Here is a 6,000-nt window from a genome sequence, read left to right as displayed (position 1 = left end):
GAACACTCGGCCATTTAGGGCAGACGGTTCTTTCTGGAGCTCGACTCAAGCTCGCAGTTCGTGCTCAGGGGGTTAAGGCGACAGCGGCAAGCACAGCAGAGCTTTCTCCGAGCTCTAGGTTGTTCTGAGAACGGGCAGGGAAAAGGGTTTCAGGTACCAGCCCAGCGGCCAGAGAGGCAGAGCCCCCGCACCCGCCTTTCTGGAGAGAGGTAGTGAGGGAGATAAAAGACAAAGCCGAGCTTTGGGGCTGTGTGGCCGGGCCAGGAGATGCTGCCTGCTAGCGGACCTAAGCGCCTGCAGGTTGCAGGTATGAATCTAAGCCATTTCTTCCCAGGATGTTTCAAGAGGGTTCAGGGCGCCCGAGTACAGCGTGAGTGGTGGCGGCTGGGGAGGTGCCTCACGTGACCCGAAGGTGCAAAGATCAAGGAGGGGTCCAAGTGGCCGGTGACATCCACCCCTCCACACACACACAGACGCCACTGCCACCGCTAAGCAACTTACTCCCTCCTACAATACCGCTATCCATCCCCACTCCTCTTCTATCTAGGTTGGGTCTTGGATGACCGACCCTAACCCTACGGGTGAGAGGGGCAAGGATGTGAGAATTGGGCTGCGCCCCGAGGCTGCCTGCACTGGGTTACACTAGAAGGGTCAGGGATCCAAGACCCCCACGTCAGCTCCTGGCGACTCAGGGTCCCGCGCTCGGTGCCGAGGGCCTGCTGTCCCCCGGCCGCTCGCCCGCGCTCTCGCTGGCTCAACTCCCCTTCCCTCGGGATGACCCGTGGCTGCCCATGCAGCCCCGCCACCAGCGGCTCAGAGCCCGGTCTGACGAGGGGCGGGGGGGGGGGGGGGGGTGTGGGTCACAGTCCAAAGGAGGGGCAGTCAATACAAGGGGCAACTAGAGTCTGCCGGCCAGGCGCTCCGAGCTTCTCCGGTCCCCTCTACCCGAAACCGCGCTCAGCCCCCCAGTCTCTGTCACCACCTAGGGGAGGGGGAGGCCCGGGGAGAGCAAACGAATGAAACAGAAAATTCCGTACCGAGGGGGGAGAGATGAGACGGTGGGACAGGGCAGCGCGGGGGCTGACTTGGGGTTTCATCTGCGGCTTCCTTCCACCCCTGGCTACGGAGCTGCAGAGAAGGCAGGAGCTGCTGCCCCATCCTCCCTCTCGCTCTTTCCCTCCCCCGCCCTGCCCCGCCCGCCCTGCCTTGAGCTCAGAGTGTGTGAGGCAGCCGGTCCAGGTTGGGGGAGGTGAGAGGTGCTTTCGCCAACAGCAGCGGTCTCCCCCAACGCCCCCCCCCCACACACACACACACATACACACACCTCACAACCGCAACGGGTTCTCCCAGCTCGCAGCCACCCAAAGGAGAGGAGGAAGAGAAAAGGAGCAGAGGGAAGCGGGGAGCAGATAGAAGGGAAAGGGAAGAGCTCAGGGTTGGACATTTTTGGAGCTGGGGTGCGGAGGAGAAAAGGAGCGCGCCTCCTCGATTTTCCCCTCCCCACCCCTCTTTGCTTTTCTCTCCCCTTCGTTGTATAGCATTTTCCAGAAGCGGCAGCGGAAGGGGACAGAAACCTCTAGTCTAGAAAGATTTGGAAGGGTGGCCAGGGCTCCCGCCAGCCACTACCTAGCAGCTGGAGCTGGAGTGTGTGTGTGTGCATGTGAGAGTGCGGATGCGGGTCTCTCTGTCTCTCCCCGTGTCTCCTCTCTCTCCTCCTCACACTCCCGCATCAGCTACCTCTGTCAGTTCCCCGTGTCAGTTTCTTCCCCTGCTCTTATTGTGTGTCAGGCTGCGGGAAGGAGTGTGTGCCTTTGAAGCGGCCCACGCTGGGTCAGAGAGCCGGGAGAAGCGAGCGAGGACAAGGCAGGGGCGCGGGTAGAGCAGAGAGTTTCGGGGTGCTGACGAAGGCGAAAGGTGAGCAGAGCCGGCCGGCCACAGGGAAGTTTGGGAATGACTGAGAAGCAAAGGGAGAAATCACGGTAGGAGCCGGCACTTGCGCTTCTTGCCACGCCCCGCCCCTTTCCCGGTGCCCATCCGCCCACCGGCCAGGCAGCCTTGAGGCCCCGGCTGGGCTGTCCCAGGCGGTTGCTGTTGGCGCGCCGCGGAAGAACCGGTAAGGCGGCAGCAGCGAGCTCCTTGGCTCTCGGACGCCAGACGACGCACATCCGAACAAATCGCTTGGCCTGGGGTAAGTCGACAGGCGGCCCAGAGCCCTCTGCTTTGCTGCCGGAGCGCAGCCAAAAGGCGGCGAGGTGCGGGCTGAGTGAAGATGCCGGGATGCTGAGGGCTGGGAGGCGCTGGCTGGCTGTGGGCTAGGGTGGTGGGGAGCAGAGCGAAGCAAGCAACAGATTGTTTTTTGGACACAGGAGGAGAGATATGCTGGGGCTCTGGGGGTGTCAGGACAAGGTGGCTCTTGGCAATGTCCAAAAACATCCTTTTCGTTTGGGATGTTCTCCTAAACCAGAGCTTTGCCCTACCCCTGGACAGTGATCTGAGATCAATATTGACCTGGGAGATGGGCATGGAATAAGGACACTGGCCCTTTGGCCAAAAGCCACTTTAAGATGCCGGGAGCCGGAGGTGAGCTCACAAGGGCTCAGGGACCAGAGCCCCCATTGACCTTCTTTCTGTTTTGTATCCTTCAAACTTATGAAATGGCCAGATTCATTTCCCTGGATCCTTAAAGGAACCAGGAAATACAAATAGGGGGACATCAGTCAGATCTCTGCTCCAAAGTGGACACCCCCTCGCTCCCCAAACACACACACTGACTTGGACAAACAGTCATGATCATGATTGTTCCCCCACACACACAGGTACTGAGCTGTATTTCCAGATCCTGATCTTTCTCCATGGTCTCTAAGAGTGAAACTAGGAAAAGGGCTCTTTACCCCTTTGCCAGTTTGGGATCTTCTTGCCATAGTCAAGTATGTGGTGATGGCTACCGCAGAAAGCCAGGAAAGCGGTCTGGAAGACAGGATCTCTGAACTTTACCTGAGTTTATCATATGAGTAGGGGAGACACAGGCTAATCAGTAATGCTCCCTTTAGAGATTGTGCATGTCAGCCTTGGCTTCAAAGGAAAAAATATTTACTACATTGACATGGCACCCAGATCCACTTGTCTATTGCTATATATTTATCTTCATGGCATTTAGCAAATAGGGCAAGTTTATATAGTAGCGTTTGTAATTGTCTATTGTCGGTCTCGGGCATTTTTTTGGTGTTCTACAGATGTTGGTGTTTGGTGTTATATGATGTTTCCTTTCCTACAGACTCTTAAAAAGCTGAGATAAATGATGTCAAATGGTACCCTTCACCCAGTCTTTAACATCTGCTTATTCTAAACCAGAAGGCATGGAAATACATTTGCATAGTACCAAGTTGGTCTCAAAGCAAATGTTTAGACCAGGATAAAGGAAACCCAAAGGGTCAAGCTCTATCTGCCAGGTTGAAGGAAAAACTGAATGCCACTTGAAATCTGTTTTGGTCCCTGGAAGATGATGTTTTCATGAAGTTTTACCATAGATAGATAGATAGATAAGTTTTACCATAGATAGATAGACAGACAGAGAGGCAGATAGATAGATAGAGTGAGTGTGACACTGCTTTCATAAAGTTGTAATATATGTGGTGTGTATGTATTTTTTCTAGAACTCAGATCAACTCCATACAATCTGGGCTCTGTGCTGCTGTAGCCGAGTGGGGAGTATTTGAATTTGTGTTTCCAAAGCATCCAGGCTCCTCTGTTAAACTTCCTATTTATTATTATGTTACCAAAATACAATGAATTACCTCTTTCCAACTCAGCAAATGAGAGAAACAGATTTTGCATTAAGCGAACTGTTTATGTTGCATCAGGCAATTTGTTCTAATGCTCACTGCCGAGAGACAGGATAGAACAAGGATTACTCAATAGGAACTGAAAAGGTGCCTGTTCTGTTACTTTTTTAGGCAGTCATAAGCAAATATCTTCTTAGGTTAAAATTACACTTTCCCATAAATAGCAAAGACCAGGTTGCAGACAGGTAGGAAAGAATCAGCAGCTTCACACTAGGGGAAGAACTGAAAGTGTCAACAGGCATGAAGCCTAAAGTATAGGTCTTTGCTCTGTTCTTGGTGATGTGAGTATCTGGCTGCTGCAGTGGGTCCTGGTCCACGGTTCCTCAGGGGACAAGGAGATGGGCAGTTCAGGGATACAGAGCCATGTAGTCCTCAGCTGTGTTGACACACATTCACCTGGCTTTAGTGTATGCTCTAACGCAGAGACCTGGACCAGATAACATCTGCCATTTCTACCAGCTATAAGAGCTATAGCACTATGAGTCCTTTCTTTCTAGAATTAACAACTGAAACCAGAATGACAGAACCACAGTGCTTAGAGAAGGCCAGGCCAGAAAATTACAGATGCAGTGGGGATGAAGAGGAAAAGGATAGGACAGAACCCAAAGATGTTTTGAAACACGGAAAGAAAACCATCCAGGTGTTTGCTTTCTTTTGCTTCGGCTGGGGATGGAATTAGTCCAGGAAATTGATTAAGAAGTGAAGCACCCTAAAATTGCCTACGATTTGCCTTGTAAACAAACACTGCAAACAGTGAGAGAATTCCTTAGAACCTGAGAATGGGGAGCACTGAAGTACATTTTCACTTTTGCCATCGCATTTCACTCCTTGGCATATTCAATTCCAATCTATGAGCCAATCAGGTGCTTAATTATCGAATGGATAATTTCACACATGTCATGCTATTGCCCTCCAGCCTGCTTCCAAATATTCTACTTTGTCTTTTGCCATGACCCCATCACTGAAAGAGAGGGACCAAAATATTTCTGCCTGCTTTACTTCTGCCAAAGTTTCTTGTTTTCAGCTAAGTACACAAAGTCGTTCAGAAGCCTCCTGTGAGCTGGTGGGGAATAAGAGGAGCAGGACCTTTCTCCCCAGAGTGCCCTGTGCCACCGGCCTGATCTGGCCTGGCTAGTTTCCAGATTTCTGGGGAGGGGTACGACAAAGTTTGCAGCCTGCAGACAGAAATGATGCCTCATTCTAGGCAGAAGTTGTAGCTAATCAACCCAGACCAGGGCTAAGCTGAGGCTCGCCACTGAGTCCAGAGCTTAGTAGCTGAGGTTTCCATAGTATCATCCTTTCTAAACTCACATAGCTTCACTTCTGTTGGTGGATCTCTCAAGCCCTTTGTCCAGTGAGACCAACCAACCCATCCCAATAGCAAGGAAGGAGTCCTGAATGACCCAGCTGTGGTCTCATGAGCAAACATGTACACCATACTCAACTGAGCAAGAAGAGATCATTTAAAAAATAACAATAATAAAAGCTGGTGGGACAAAGCAAAAATTGCAGTTCGCTGGGTCAGGGAACTCTGCAAGTTCCCTAGGTTTGGTTGTCCATCACTCAGTGTGGAGTTGATGCTGGTAGCCCACGCAATTGCCCCAGCTTTTTGCCTTAGCAAGGGCAAGGAAAGAGCTGATGGTAGGAAATAAGCAGGGATCTTGGCAGGGTCCAATCCCCTCATTTCTCCTATAAAGAAATTGAGGCCCAGAGAGTAGAAATGACTTCCCCAAAACATAGAACCAGCTAGTGACAGAACCAACCCAGGGCTGCCTGCTGGTACTGAATATATTTCCTAAAGCTCTCTGAAGATCTTTCCAAAAAATTAAGAGGTAACAAAGGCCAAGTTTATCGAGATCACAGACCTCTACTTCCATCCCGTATTTATATATTCATACTTATATGTTTATTGCCTTGCCTTCTCACCCACCATCTGCCCCCAGCGCGCGTGCGCGTGTGCACGCACACACACACACACACACCCCTATCTTGCTAGCTAAGAAAACATGGCATATGCCTATAGCCAGTATATTCAGGTGGAGGGCAGAATTAAACATGACAGAGATTTAGCTGCTCACACTTATCTGACTGATGTGGCTCACACCACCAACAGCAAGACATCTACAAAACCCAGTCTCTGCTGCTCGCTTTTAGCTTT

The 6,000-nt window shown here is 51.4% G+C and overlaps 1 pseudogene across 1 annotated transcript in view; it reads left to right on the top strand.

The window, feature by feature from the left end:
* The first annotated feature begins 2,564 nt into the window (after positions 1–2,564).
* The window catches only part of LOC309978619 (OCIA domain-containing protein 1-like), a 52,671-nt pseudogene continuing 49,235 nt past the window's right edge, over positions 2,565–6,000 (top strand). Inside the window, exon 1 of the transcript in view lies at positions 2,565–2,580. The product of the transcript in view is annotated as an OCIA domain-containing protein 1-like (transcript). The remainder of the gene's footprint in view (positions 2,581–6,000) is intronic.

The sequence above is a fragment of the Leucopleurus acutus genome (genome assembly GCF_964270905.1).
Source record: "Leucopleurus acutus genome assembly, chromosome: X".
NCBI lineage: Eukaryota > Metazoa > Chordata > Mammalia > Artiodactyla > Delphinidae > Leucopleurus > Leucopleurus acutus.
The sequence above is the reverse complement of the archived record's forward strand: the minus strand, read 5'-3'. Positions and strand labels throughout refer to the sequence as shown.